Here is a 17,052-nt window from a genome sequence, read left to right on the forward strand (position 1 = left end):
AGGAGGAATCTCTTACTCCCCATGCACATACAGCGATCATACCTTTATTATATACAGTCCGCAAACTCATTGCACGGTATTGGATTGCTCCTAGGGTGCCCCCCAGGGGACAGTGGATAGAATAAGTGAACAATATGCTCATTCGCAAGAAATTAACTTACCAACACAGAAATGTGCCTCGAAAATTTTGTTGGTAACTCTGCGTGGCAACCATGGTTAGATGTTCTGGGCCTAGCTCTGCACCAGTTGGTGAGGGACAGAATTCTTCAAGGGGTAGGTCCAATTAAGGGTTCTGCTGGCAAATTGGTTTTGGTTGGTTCAGAGGACGGTAGTCCTTTTCTGGTCTTAACGGAGGTCATGTGTGTTTTTACTTTATTTTTTTCTTTTCTGTGTTTTTTTAAATTTTAAATTTTTGTATTTCTATGGGTTATACCAGAGTTCTGGGACACAACATGTGCCTTTTATAAGATGAGAAGCATATGTTTTTAGTTAATGTGTACCTGTAATTTGATTGCATTTACAGTATCTCACAAAAGTGAGTACACCCCTCACATTTTTGTAAATATTTTATTATATCTTCATGTGACAACACTGAAGAAATGACACTTTGCTACAATGTAAAGTAGTGAGTGTACAGCTTGTATAACAGTTTAAATTTTCTGTCCCCTCAAAATAACTCAACACACAGCCAGTGGCGTAGCGTGGGTTGTCAGCCCCCGGGGCAAGGCTAGTAATTTGCGCCCCCTAACCTGCGGACTTTTATCACTCCCAGAGTCCCTTCAAATACAATAGTACTGACCTACCTGATTCCTATACTGACCACTACACACTACACTGTCCACTACACTGAGAACTACACTGTCCACTACACTACATTGTCCACTACACTGACCACTATACTATACTGTCCACTATATTACACTGACCACTATACTATACTGTCCACTATACTACACTACACTGTCCACTATACTACACTGACCACTATACTACACTATACTGACCACCATACTACACTGTCCACTATACTACACTACACTGTCCACTATACTACACTATACTGACCACTATACTACACTACACTGTCCACTATACTACACTGTCCACTATACTACACTACACTGACCACTATACTACACTACACTAACCACCATACCACACTGACCACTATACGACACTACACTGACCACTATACTACACTGTCCACTATACTACACTACACTGTCCACTATACTACACTATACTGACCACTATACTACACTACACTGTCCACTATACTACACTGACCACTATACTACACTACACTGACCACTATACTACACTGTCCACTATACTACACTACACTGACCACTATAATACACTACACTGTCCACTATACTGACCACTATACTACACTACACTGTCCACTATACTACACTGACCACTATACTACACTACACTGACCACTATACTACACTGTCCACTATACTACACTACACTGACCACTATACTACACTACACTAACCACCATACTACACTGACCACTATACTACACTACACTGACCACTATACTACACTACACTGACCACTATATTACACTGTCCACTATACTACACTACACTGACCACTATACTACACTACACTGTCCACTATACTATACTGTCCACTACACTACACTGACCTCCATACTAAACTACACTATACTGACCACTATACTAACCACTATACTATACTACACTAACCACTATACGGACCACTATACTACACTATACTGACCACCATACTACACTACACTGACCACTATACTACACTGTCCACTATACTACACGACACTATACTGACCACCATACTACACTACACTGTCCACTATACTACACTGTCTACTACACTGACCACCATACTACACTACACTGACCACTATACTACACTGTCCACTATACTACACGACACTATACTGACCACCATACTACACTACACTGTCCACTATACTACACTGTCTACTACACTGACCACCATACTACACTACACTGTCCACTATACTACACTGTCTACTACACTGACCACCATGTGCCTTTTATAAGATGAGAAGCATATGTTTTTAGTTAATGTGTACCTGTAATTTGATTGCATTTACAGTATCTCACAAAAGTGAGTACACCCCTCACATTTTTGTAAATATTTTATTATATCTTCATGTGACAACACTGAAGAAATGACACTTTGCTACAATGTAAAGTAGTGAGTGTACAGCTTGTATAACAGTTTAAATTTTCTGTCCCCTCAAAATAACTCAACACACAGCCAGTGGCGTAGCGTGGGTTGTCAGCCCCCGGGGCAAGGCTAGTAATTTGCGCCCCCTAACCTGCGGACTTTTATCACTCCCAGAGTCCCTTCAAATACAATAGTACTGACCTACCTGATTCCTATACTGACCACTACACACTACTCTGTCCACTACACTGAGAACTACACTGTCCACTACACTACATTGTCCACTACACTGACCACTATACTATACTGTCCACTATATTACACTGACCACTATACTATACTGTCCACTATACTACACTACACTGTCCACTATACTACACTGACCACTATACTACACTATACTGACCACCATACTACACTGTCCACTATACTACACTACACTGTCCACTATACTACACTATACTGACCACTATACTACACTACACTGTCCACTATACTACACTGTCCACTATACTACACTACACTGACCACTATACTACACTACACTAACCACCATACCACACTGACCACTATACGACACTACACTGACCACTATACTACACTGTCCACTATACTACACTACACTGTCCACTATACTACACTATACTGACCACTATACTACACTACACTGTCCACTATACTACACTGACCACTATACTACACTACACTGACCACTATACTACACTGTCCACTATACTACACTACACTGACCACTATAATACACTACACTGTCCACTATACTGACCACTATACTACACTACACTGTCCACTATACTACACTGACCACTATACTACACTACACTGACCACTATACTACACTGTCCACTATACTACACTACACTGACCACTATACTACACTACACTAACCACCATACTACACTGACCACTATACTACACTACACTGACCACTATACTACACTACACTGACCACTATATTACACTGTCCACTATACTACACTACACTGACCACTATACTACACTACACTGTCCACTATACTATACTGTCCACTACACTACACTGACCTCCATACTAAACTACACTATACTGACCACTATACTAACCACTATACTATACTACACTAACCACTATACGGACCACTATACTACACTATACTGACCACCATACTACACTACACTGACCACTATACTACACTGTCCACTATACTACACGACACTATACTGACCACCATACTACACTACACTGTCCACTATACTACACTGTCTACTACACTGACCACCATACTACACTACACTGACCACTACACTGTCCACTATACTATACTGACCACAATACTACACTACACTGACCACCATACTACACTACACTAACCACCACACTATACTACACTGTCCATTACACTATGCTGACCACTATACTGTCCACTACACTAACCACCATACTGACCACTATACTACACTACACTGACCTCCATACTAAACTACACTATACTGACCACTATGCTAACCACTATACTATATTACACTAACCACTATACTGTCCACTATACTACACTATACTGACCACTATACTACACTGTCCACTATACTACACTGACCACTATACTACATGACACTATACTGACCACCATACTACACTGTCCACTATACTACACTACACTGACCACTACACTATACTGTCCACTACACTGCCCCCCATACTGACCACTACACTACACTGACCTCCATACTAAACTACACTATAATGACCACTATACTATACTACACTGACCACTATACTGTCCATTATACTGACCACTATACTACACTGTCCACTATACTGACCACTATACTACACTATACTGACCACTATATTACACTATACTGTCCACTATACTGACCACTATACTACACTATACTGACCACTATATTACACTATACTGTCCACTATACTGACCACTATACTATACACTATACTGACCACTATACTATCCACTATACTGACCACTATACTATCCACTATACTGACCACTATACTACACTATACTGACCACTATACTACACTATACTGTCCTGCCTACAGTCTTTCTCGCCCCCCCCGACCAGTAACATGACTCTCACTCACCTTCTTATCCTGGCCTGCATCGATCCGGAGGAGGAGGAGAAGACAGCGGCGGCTCACATTCTTCTCTCCCCTGCGCTCTGCCTGCTGCCATGTTCAGTGTCCAGCGCTCTGTGATTGGGCATATGGGGGGTCATGTGCGGAGGTGGGACTTCAGGAGCGATCGAGGACAGGCCAGCCCTATGCCTCACATGACCCCCATACGCCCAATCACAGGGCGCCGGACACCTAACATGGTGGCCGGAGCGCGGGGGACACAGGAATTTGAAATTAGGAGGAGGCAGCCAGTGACACATACTGGCGCCCCCCTAAATGTCGCGCCTGGGGCCACGGCACCCCCTGCACCCCCCACGCTACGCCACTGCACACAGCCATTAATGTCTAAACCACTGGCAACAAAAGTGAGTACACCCCCTAAGTGAAAATGTCCAAATTGGGCCCAATTAGCCATTTTCCCTCCCCGGTGTCATGTGACTCATTAGTGTTACAAGGTCTCAGGTGTGAACAGGGAGCAGGTGTGTCAAATTTGGTGTTAGCACTCTCACTCTCTCATACTGGTCACTGGAAGTTCAACATGGCACCTCATGGCAAAGAACTCTCTGAGGATCTGAAAAAAAGAATTGTTGTTCTACATAAAGATGGCCTAGGCTATAAAAAGATTGTCAAGACCCTGAAACTGAGCTGCAGCATGGTGGCCAAGACCATACAGCAGTTTAACAGGACAGGTTCCACTCAGAACAGGCTTTACCATGGTCGACCAAAGAAGTTGGGTGCACGTGCTCAGCATCATGTCCAGAGGTTATCTTTGGGAAATAGATGTATGAGTGCTGCCAGCATTGCTGCAGAGGTTGAAGGGGTGAGGGGGTCAGCCTGTCAGTGCTCAGACCATACGCCGCACACTGCATCAAATTGGTCTGCATGGCTGTCGTCCCAAAAGGAAGCCACTTCCCTGAGCACCCTCCCCCATCAATCATATCTGGGCTCCCCTCTTTGCTTCCTTGAGTTCCTTCCCCCATCAATCACAGATAAGCTCCTCCTCTTTGCTGCCCTGAGTGCCCTCCTACTTTAGTCACATCAGAGCCCCTCCCCCTCACCCCTCTGGGTGAACAGCCCTTTCAGTCACAAATGAGCTCCTCCCCCAAATCATCCAGTGCACCTCCCACCGACCATTTAAACACAGATAAACCCCTCCCTGTTGTAGTGATATATATATATTGGGTGTAGTGATATGATAATTAATTAGTAATTATTATAATGATGATGTAAGTACTCTTCCGAAGCAACCCAATTCTTCCAGAGAGATGCACTTTATTGACTTCCAACACAGAACAAAGTCCAAAGTCCACAGATGACAAAAATCCAACAAAGTAAATATAACCTAGAGTCCCATTTTTCCTAGATCTACACCCTCATAGTCACACACAGACAAGACTGACTGCCAGCTTGAATAGTCCCCCTGAAATACTAGCACACTAGGAGGGAGTTTCTGCTAGGTCAACCCAAAATACTCTTTGATCTTTTTTGTTACCCCCTCAAGTCTAATTACCATCAATAAATACTTCTTCTATAGTCCTTTAAACAATGTACCCTTTGAAATGTTCAATTAGGTTAACAGGCCATACCTCACACACCTAGGTAGACTTGCATAAGATTAACACATCAAAGGGTCTTCAGCTGTCCCCTTGATATGTTAAAATTCAGTTGGCTCAGACAAATCAACCATTGTCAATTGAATTCTGGCCTGGTCAATATTGTACTGTATGTGTACATACATATAATAATATAATGTCCCACATAAATTGGCGAACATATTACAACATATACCCCCACTTGGGTCGGTTCTAACAACTAGAACTGACCCATAAATCAAACAACAAAAAATATCATTACGATTTGAGGTACTGAATGCTTTACAATGGCTCATATAAAATATGAAGTTGAAACTGGTTACATCTCCCTTCGCCAGCCTCTAAAATATCCCCATGAAACAGTTATTGGATAATATAACTTTTAGACTATGACTGGAAAAGGATTTGGTAAACGTCAGTGGCCCATATAGCTGTTAGGCCTTATTACATCATATCAAGATCTTGAATATTGTGCAAAAACGAGCTGATGTCACAGTCCATTCTTCGGTCTGACTTCCTCACATCTCTCACCATCTCACTTGGTATGCTCTGGGAGCTCCAATCCACATAAGTCCAGGATTCTCTCATCTCCAGGCTCAAGCTTTTCATTTTTAAAGATGCTTTTACACAAACATTCTACTTATATCTTCATGGTAAGAAGAACAATCAATGTACTAATGTACCAAAAAACTTTTAGGAGGGAAGTTTAAGGAAAAAAACTTACATTAAAATGCCCATCAATGCAGCCTCATCAGTGTTCATCTGCAGCCTTGTTAGTGTCATTGCAGCCTTTTCAGTGTCAGTGCAGCCTTGCCCCAGTGTCCATTGCAGCCTTGCCAGTGCAGCTTTGCCCCAGTGCAGCCTTGTCAGTGCAGCTTTGCCCCAGTGCAGCCTTGTCAGTGCAGCTTTGCCCCAGTGCAGCCTTGTCAGTGCAGCTTTGCCCCAGTGGTTAGTGCAGCCTTGCCCCCAGTGTCCATGCTTGGACAGATCGCCGCCGACATACACATAGCTGCATGTAGTTTTAAATATGGCACCGCGGAGTTCGGAGAGACTCGGCAGAGCTGAACGAACGCCGCCGAGATACACATAGTCGAGTGTATTCAGCGCTTTCCGGCGCCGCTCACAGTCTCGCCCAGTCCCGCCCTATGATGGACATAACACAGGTCCAATGGCGGGACTGGGTGTGACTGTGAGCGGCTCCGGAAAGAGCCGAATACACTCGACTATGTGTATCACGGCTCCGCCCAGTCACTGTGATTTCGGCGGCGCCCAGTCACTGTGATTTCGGCGGCGCTCGTTCAGCTCCGCCGAGTCCCTCCGAACTCCACGGCGCCATATTTAAAACGACACGCTATGTGAATGTCGGCGGCGATCACCGCCGATAGATCACAATTAGCGAGGATCGGCGGGGATCGGCATATAACACGCACCCACGATTTCCCCCTGATTTTAAGGGGAAAAAAGTGCGTGTTATACGCCGATAAATACGGTAAGTACTCTTCCGCAGCAACCCAATTCTTCCAGAGAGATGCACTTTATTGACTTTCAACACAGAACAAAGTCCAAAGTCCACAGATGACAAAAATCCAACAAAGTAAATATAACTTAGAGTCCCATTTTTCCTAGACCTACACCTTCATAGTCACACACAGACAAGACTGACTGCCAGCTTGAATAGTCCCCCCGAAATACTAGCACACTAGGAGGGAGTTTCTGCTAGGTCAACCCAAAATACTCTTTGATCTTATTTGTTACCCCCTCAAGTCTAATTACCATCAATAAATACTTCTTCTATGATCCTTTAAACAATGTACCCTTTGAAATGTTCAATTAGGTTAACAGGCCATACCTCACACACCTAGGTAGACTTGCATAAGATTAACACATCAAAGGGTCTTCAGCTGTCCCCTTGATATGTTAAAATTCAGTTGGCTCGGATAAATCAACCATTGTCAACTGAATTCTGGCCTGGTCAATATTGTACTGTATGTGTACATACATATACTAATATAATGTCCCACATAAATCGGTGAACATATTACAACACCTGTCAGCTGAGAGCACCCCCCACCCCACCACCAATCACAGCTGCACTCCAGAGTGCTGTAAGCCTTCAGTCACAGCCCAGCTCCTCCCCATTACTGCTGGGTGTTTTCCCTTTATGTCACAGATAAGCCCCCCCCTCACATAGGAAAATCTATATTTAGACAAATATGGAGGCTGCCACTGCTGACCCTCCTTGTGAAAATGCCGGTCACTATCAATGAGAAACAAATATCCGAGATAGCAAGGATAACTTGCCACAAATTTTGTGGCAGTGTTGAATTGTAAGTCTGTTAACATGCTGCACATTTTCACTGGCAAGTTGTACACTTGCAGAGCACTTGAAGCACAAGTTCTAGGTGACACGTTTGCAATTTTCTAGCTAATTTACGTGTCAAGTCTCTAGCAAGAGCAAAGTTGCAGTGGTGAGTCTACAGCAAGAGCTCTGCAAGCCTACAGCATGAATATTCAGCCACAGTGACCCCTGTGGTGGGATGACTATTGCACAACATAACTGAACCAGAACTTGCAGCAGACTTGCAGAATGTTTGCAAATTAAGTTGATCTGGAGTCTTGCAATGCAGGCTTGCTGTAATTGTGCAACAAACTTGTGAAGCCTGGCAAGTCTAGCAATAGCTTAGCAGGTCATTTTCAAACTTGAAGCATAACTGGAATGTAGATAAAAAAAGTTCTGACTTCCTCCAGGTCGGTGACTCAGTACTGACACCTGTCACAGGCAGGCAATTCTAGAATTTCCAGAGTTTGGGTCACCAATGGCTGCCTACACATGTCAGAGGTCTCCTTTAAATCCCAATACGGAAAACATAAGGAAGGGGGAATACCTTCTCTCTTAAATTCTGGCTAAAAAATAGCAGCGCACTTCCTGTGCCTAGGCACCCCTGTTCTTTAGCCTCATACTGTATACCTGAAGTGTGAGATCATCTAAGGCAGGGATCTCCAAACTTTATATAGAAAGGGCCAGTTCACTGTCCTTCAGACTTTAGGGGGGCCCGACTGTGCCCAGTGGGAGTAAACAATGCCAGATCTTTGGTATTAGGGGGAAAAATAGTTGGTGTTGGAAGAAATTATGCCCCATTGTTGGTGTCATTGACAGGAATTATGCCCCATTGTTGATGTTGGTGTAGGTGTCAGGAATTATGAGCCATTGTTGGTGTTGGTGGCAGGAACTATGCCCCATTGTTGCTGTTGGTGGCAGGAATTATTTCCCATTATTGGTGTCAGTGGCAGGATTTATGCCCCATTGTTGGTGTCGGTGGCAGGAATAGTGCCCCATTGTTAGTGTCGGTGGAAGGAATTATGCCCCATTGTTGGTGTCGGTGGCAGGAATAGTGCCCCATTGTTAGTGTCAGTGGAAGGAATTATGCCCCATTGTTGGTGTCAGTGGCAGGAATAATGCCTCAAGGGCCAGATAAAGGCAAGCAAAGGGCCACAGTTTGGAGACCACTGATCTAAGGCACTGCTCTCTGAATACTGGTCTCAGGAGATTTGGAGTGAGATTTGATGATATCACCACTGTGCTGCTCACTGTTCTTATTGCTGGAAGTAATGACATGAGGAAGCCAAGACCTGCCTCTACCAAGATGGCCACCTCCACACAGAGACACAATGCAGAACAATGGGGTACAGCTATAATAGGGGCTGGGTCTCCTTTTATTATTGTCTAAGATTTAGAGTGAATGTTTTATTTATTAACCTGAACTGCTTTGATGAGGCTGCTACCATGTAACAAAAGCATCCCCAAACAGAGGAAGGAGTCTTGAGAAAAATCCAGATATGCAAAACATAGCAAAGGCACCACACCAATGGTATTAGAGATATTATATAATAATCAATAATATAAATATCCAATGTGTTTTGGGAGTTCACACCTTCCCCCTTCATCATGGCTTAAATATAATGTGTTAAAATTACTTACAGTCACTGCTGAAGCATTGCATTAGTGAAGTCACATTATATTAAATCCCTGATGAAGGAGTGTGTGAACCCCTGAAACGTGTTGTATATTTAATTTTATTGATGAATAAAATATTTTTCTGCCATCAGTGTGCTGCCCTTGTTATGTTATCCAGAGTGCAGATAAAGACATGGTAAATTAGTAATGGGGGAAAGGACAGCTGCAGGGAGACCACGGCCAGTATTTCTGACCAATCCATGGTCCTCTGGTTATTCCTCTTCAAAGTATGCATTTTCTAGTTGAAGTAATAACAATTTTTAGGTTTACTGACCTACTTCCTTTTATTGCTCAGTACAGGGAAATTAATAATCGTACATTTCTGTAATTCTGCTGAAAGCTTTAATGGTCTCCATACACTTTAAAGTGGACCTGTCATCATGTTAAATGTTACATGCTCAGTAAAGTGTCAGTATAACCCTTCCGGTGGCCGGTGTTTGAGTGCCGTCTGTACTCTCTGGTCATGTTAGTGTTTTTGCACCAGTTTTGCCCAGAGCAACCACCATGTTCCTAAAGAGACCCTGAACACTGAAGGTCAGATGTATTTCTGAGGATGGGACGTAAGATATCTGCCTATCCTGGAACACAGCTCCTCATGCACTGCCATGGTAGACAAAAATCCTGGCCAGCACGTGTTATCAGCACATCATTATCATCTTTTCTTCATAGAAAATAGAGCTCATTTTTTTTTTTACTCTGAAAAACATCTGCAAGACGACATTGTGCTCTACCAATCTGAAGAGCCACCCTGATTTATATAAGACTAGGGTTGTCTTCCACCCACCATGGACTCTCACAATGCCAAAATCTGTCTGTCCGGAAATGTAATGCCTTGAGATTAAATTTTAAAATCTATCAAATCTAAATAAAAATTGCAGTTATATAAAATATAAATTCAATACAGTATATTCAAAGTCATGTTTTCGGGTGCAGTACTCTCCTAAGGAAGATGATCCCCGCCACTCAGAAGTTGGCTCCTCCTCTTATTTTAACCCCTTTAACGTTTCAGGGCTGCAAGTAGCCACCCTATTTTTCACACACGATTCACCTGAGAATATAACAAAAATCCTTCCCTTTTCCGATTTGTTTAATTTCAGTCTGTGTATTCCAAAGGGAGGAGTTTACTTTCTGTGCATGCGCCATTTATTGGTGATGGGCCCTGCAGTCATGTTGGACTTGGACAATGCCGACCCCAGCAGCATGGAATGCAGAGAGCTGGAAGTAGCACATTTGTAACACAGAGCCCAGGGGTGAGATGAGAGGAAAGCTCTGGGGCCTGAAAGGTGGTTGGAAGAAGGTAGTCACCATTGTCCATAACGTGTCCATGTACTGGGCATTGTCTCCACCCTGTACATTGTACTCGGTGGTAATATTGAATCATTACCATCACTGTGTCTGCAATAATATATATACAATGTATTATGTGGTGTATAGCTCCATCAAATCAACAAGGGGCCCCAATGGGCATTTCATGGTGGGGATGGCTATGACGTCCTCATTTGCTCCACACAGTTGGGGTTTGTCAAACCTCATTATCATCACACTGGTTACTTAGGCATATGAGGATGCTTATGATGGGGTATGTTCAGGGTGCTTAGTTGTATGAGGTGGGAGCTTATAATGAGGTACACCCAAGTTACAGAGATGTAGAAGAACGTGGCTTTTATTAAGGTACACCCAAGTTACTGAGATGTACAAGAATGGGAATTTTGATGAGGTACTTATGACTAGGCACACCCAAGGTACTTAGAATTATTTATTACAGGTAATTATATGGTACTGACAATTCATACAGAGCGTTACATACTATTCATTTACATCAGTCCCTGCCCTCAAGGAGCTTACAGTCAAAGGTCTTACATACATACTTACACACACACTAAGACCAATTAATCTACCAGCATGTCTTTGGTGCGTGGGAGAAAACCTGCACAGGCACAGTATGCAAACTCCATGCAGATAGTGCCCTGGCCTGGATTTGAACCAGAAACCCCTTTGCTGCAAGGCAGAAGTGCTAACCACAGAGCACACGCTTTTGCATCACTTCCGGTCACCGGTCTTTGTGTCAGCAACAAATGCTTGTTTGTATCTTACTGAATGTGAGTACCCTTTTCACGATTTTAAACAATAAATTGGTTGAAGCAGTATCACACTATTGCCATTTCTTTCTCCTATACCTCATATGACATTTGGGACAAGATTGGCAACTATTAACACACCAGGAAACATCCAGCCCTCAGATTGCTGCACAGTGGCAGATACTGTGAATGCTTCATACCCCAAGAGGGGGGGAAGTTCTGGTGAGTGCGACCACAATAAGAGCACGGAGGGGGGGAGTTCTGGTGAGTGCGACCACAATAAGAGCACGGAGGGGGGGAGTTCTGGTGAGTGCGACCACAATAAGAGCACGGAAAGAGCACGCATGCTGTGATCACCTTTATAAAGTGAACTATATTGTTTTTCACCAGCACAGAAGCACCCTTTTTCTGGATACCTAAAATTTTGGGACTGCACAAATATCTGCAATATTATATTTCTTATTTGCAATTTTACTTTTATATTTAGATTTCCAATAAATCCACAAGGTTGCACTAAAGCACTTTAAAATCACAAATGTAATAATGCAATGTTTTATAGGATTTTTTTGTGGAAATTTATTGATTTTAGTATATCAGCACAGGGACATTCACTTTGTTCATAATACTTTGAGAACCTATTATATGTTTATTTATTTTGGTCAATAGGACACTGTAAAGTTAATTGCACCAATACTTATATATTTACCATCCATTTAGTTGAGAGTTTTCCAACACGGATATCGAACGGCGCCATATCTACTTTATTTTCTTTTTAATCACATACTCCACCTGGTGGTAGTAATTAGTAGAGGCAGCAGTTCCTTTTCTTTTCTTTTTCGTTATTTTTCTTTTGTTTTTTGTTAACATTCACCTCTTTTGCGCAGAATCATTCACATTTTCCACAGAGCAACTGTGCTGCCTGAGTATGAGAACTGGGTTTATAATGAGGAACATCCAAGGTAACAATTGTAGTCTCATCTGACCAGCTTAAATGCATGTTGAGGATTCTGAAGCCACATGGAAAAAGGTGTTCTGGTCAGATGAGACTAAAACTGAATTATTTGGCCTCAACACCAAATTATATGTCTGGCTGGCTCAAGCAACCCGGTTTAAATGATGCTTTTAGTTTCAAACCCTTCCTCTAGTGATTAATTCATGTTTATTTTCTCTCTTCTTTCACTCTAATTCCTTTTTTTTTTTTCGATCAAATCTTTACCACATTGTTTATTTTATTTTATATCCAATGTTTAGCAATAATTAATCAATTTCTGTTAAATTCATGCCATGTATATCTACATATTTCCTTTTTCTTGTTTTTTTGTATGGGTGGTATATGAACTGTCCCCGGGCTGCTAATTAATTAATTATGATGTTTCCATCATTAACAATATATATATACCGTATATATATTTTTTCTATTTAGTTTTATCTATGTAGATTGGACTATTCGCATAGCTCCCTTATAATGTGTTTCTTCGGGGTGCCTTTGCAGTTTTAGTCCGTTTCCTTAGTGGCCGTACGGACGCCCCGGGCACAAATATGGTTGTGTGTAGAATCAATCATCCAGCCTATTTGAGTCCTAGAGATTTAAGTCCCTGACTCGTCTGGTTTGGTCCTCTCTCCCCTTTTTTTATCTATAATATTTTTACCATGCTGTATAGTGATTTGTTCAGGCAGTTTTTAGCTGCCGTTCCTTTCATTTGTATGGCTATATCCTTAATTGGATTCATAATCATTTTCCAGCAGGGTTTTCCCTCCACCAAAATGGTGCTGCTGATTGTCGCGTCCATGGCGTCATACTGGGCGCGCCACCCAACACCTGGCACATGCGCATGGATGATTATGACGTGATTGACGTTGAATCATGTGCGTCATTGACGGACCTCACTCATGCGCACGGGCATCCTCGCTATGCGTCCGCATCCTGGCGGTGACGTCAGACGGCGCTGGGATGGGAGGACTACATGAATGCAGCGATTCACCGTAATCATCTGTCAGAGGCTTCAGAAGAGAGGGAGAGTGAAGATCTCTCCCATCTCTCTCCTCATCCAAAACATCTTTCCAACCTGGTAAGTTACCATTTTATTTCTGCTTTATTTTAAGCAGCTTCAGCGATTGCTTCAATTGTGATTTACCTTTTTATCTCTTTGATTTTAGATTCATACCTTTGTGAGCACAATTAACAAATCGGTGCCAACAACAAATTATTTCAGCCTTGTGGGTTTTGTGCTCACATTAACCACTTACCGACCGGCTCCTGTACATATACGTCGGCAGTTTGAAGATGGATATCTTGGTAACGGAAGAAGCTACTGCCACAACGGAGGTATCCATCTTTAGAGCCGGTGGTTCTGTTTACGTTAATGGTGGTCTCTGCGGCAGATTCACTGTGAGATCACCGTTATCGGCAGTGGGAGAGGTGCCACCCCCCTCCCACCGATCTCCCATGCCCTCCGCCCCTTACTGGAGCCGTCGGTAGCGGCGGAGGTGATCGGGACCTTTCACGTCTGTGGTATGGAGATAAGTGAGGGGAAGATGGCCCCCACCTGTCTCCATACCATAGGATGGCAGAAGCGACATCAAAACATCAGCTCCGCCCATATGTCTTAAAGGCACATTTTTCTGTTGTCACTTTTGCAAATGACAATTTTTTTTTTGCATTTTAGTGTAAATATGAGATCTGAGGACTTTTTTGACCGCAGATCTCATATTTAAGAGGACCTGTCATGCTTTTTTCTATTACAAGGGATGTTTACATTCCTTGTAATAGGAATAAAAGTGACCCAATTTTTAAAAAAAGAAAAACAGGGAAAAAATAAATAAAATAAAGTAAAATAAATAAGAAAAAAATTTTTTTAAAGCGCCCCGTCCTGACGAGCTCGCGTGCAGAAGCGAACGGATACGTGAGTAGAGCCCGCATATGAAAACGGTGGTCAAACCACACATGGAGGTATCGCCACAATATGTACAGCGAGAGCAATGATTCTAGCCCTAGACCTTCTCTGTAACGCAAAACATGCAGCCTGTAGAATTTTTTAAACATCGCCTATGGAGATTTTTGAGGGTAAAAGTTTGACGCCATTCCACGAGCGGGCGCAATTTTGAAGCGTGACATGTTGGGTATCAATTTACTCGGCGTAACATTATCTTTCACAATATAAAAAGAATTGGACTAACTTTACTGTTGAATTATTTTTTTTATTCAAAAAAGTGATTTTTTTCCAAAAAAAGTGCGCTTGTAAGACCACTGCGCAAATACGGTGTGAAAAAAAGTATTGCAATGACCGCCATTTTATTCTCTAGGGTGTTGAAAAAAAACAATATATAATGTTTGGGGGTTCTAAATAATTTTCTAGCAAAAAAACATGTTTTAAACATGTAAACACCTAAATTCCAAAACGAGGCTGGTCCTTAAGTGGTTTTAACAGCTGGACACTTCACTCAAATGTTCAGACCTGCGCTGGATTTATTTTTGAATCAGCAGGATATCTATTGATTCTATTTTCTTTTTATTCATTTAGAGGTAATTTTTTCATTCCAATATAGTTGTTATCGACCGATGGCATCTTTTAGCATTGGAGATCAACATCTTATTCTGATTTTTGTTTTTAAATCTTTCCTTATTTTCCCTTTAATAGAGATATATAAATTCACTTCCTCCTGCGACCACTTGGAATCGGACACTCAGGCGGGGCGCTCTGAACCTATATGGGACGCATCATTTTTCTGTTTCTAAATCAAGTTTATATGCAGTTTTTTGGCAGCCTAGGTAAGATTCGCCTCCCTGCCACACCTATATACTTGTATATTCCTTATTCATATGATTTTGTTATATATGTAATGATTATTTTCGTATCTGTAATTTGCCAATATACCTACAGTCATTTATTTGTTTGTTTATGTCAAACAATCAAAATGAGATTTTCATCCTTGTCTTTTTTTGTTATTCCTAACATAATACACATCTTACCAGAAACTGGGTTTCTGCGTTAGTTGTTATTTGGAATCCAATGCAGCTCACCATCCAAATAACACCATTCCTACAGTAAAGCATGGAGGTGGTAACATCCTGTTATGGGGATGTTTCTCTGCAGCAGGGACTGGAACACTTGTCAGGATAGAAGGAAGAATGGATGGGGCAAAATCCCATCAAATTCTTGAGGAACATCTGCTGCCCTCTGCCAGAAAGATGTCAATGGGAAGAAAATTTAGCTTACAACATGAAAATGCCCCCAAGCACACAGAAAAAAATGACCACACAGTGGTTGAAGGAAAAAAAGGTGAATGTCCTTGCATGGCCTAGTCAGAGCTCAGACTTAAACCCCATTGAAATTCTGTGGAATGACTTGAAGACTGCAGTCCACAAATGGTCACCATCAAATTTTACTGAACTTGAGCAGTTCTGCATAGAAGAGTGGACAAATATTGCAAATTTTTGATGTGCAAAGTTAGTAGAGACATATCCCAACAGACTAAAGGCTGTAATTAAAGCAAAAGGTGCTTCAACAAAATACTGACATGGGGGGTGATTCTTTTTCCAACTCAGTGATTCTGTTTTTTAATGTTTTTATTTTTCCATGACATGTTGGTGTTATATCTTTCGGTTGGATGTTATACGTTGCACTAGTAAATACAGCTGGATAAAACAAAAACTCTTTCTGTCTTCATTTTAGGCTGCAAAGTAACAAATTGTGATTATTTTAAAGGGGGTGATTCTTTTCTATACCCACTGTATATGTTTTTGTTTAGGACAGGCAAGGCAATCTATAAACAGAGAATATAACAAAACAAATAATGTATTTTTTTCTACTTTGATCAGTGTTCTTAAAATAAATAAATAAATAAAAACATTTGCTGTAGATAAAGTCTAAATTTTATTCTATAATTTGTCCTATATAAAATGATGGTGATGATAATTATGATTTTAATACAAAGTATTGCAACGTTATTTAAAAAATTTGAAAAAGTTTTTTTTTTAATCTTAGATCTTTTTACAATAAAAAAAAAATATTATTTGTTAGAAATATAGAGATAGACATAAAA

At 41.6% G+C, this 17,052-nt stretch overlaps 1 protein-coding gene across 1 annotated transcript in view; it reads right to left on the bottom strand.

Moving 5' to 3' along the window:
* Positions 1-17,052, bottom strand: part of LOC141106558 (NACHT, LRR and PYD domains-containing protein 12-like) — a 283,337-nt gene that overhangs the window by 117,422 nt on the left and 148,863 nt on the right. The window lies entirely within an intron of this gene.

This window comes from Aquarana catesbeiana, linkage group LG08 (assembly GCF_042186555.1).
Source record: "Aquarana catesbeiana isolate 2022-GZ linkage group LG08, ASM4218655v1, whole genome shotgun sequence".
Lineage (NCBI taxonomy): Eukaryota > Metazoa > Chordata > Amphibia > Anura > Ranidae > Aquarana > Aquarana catesbeiana.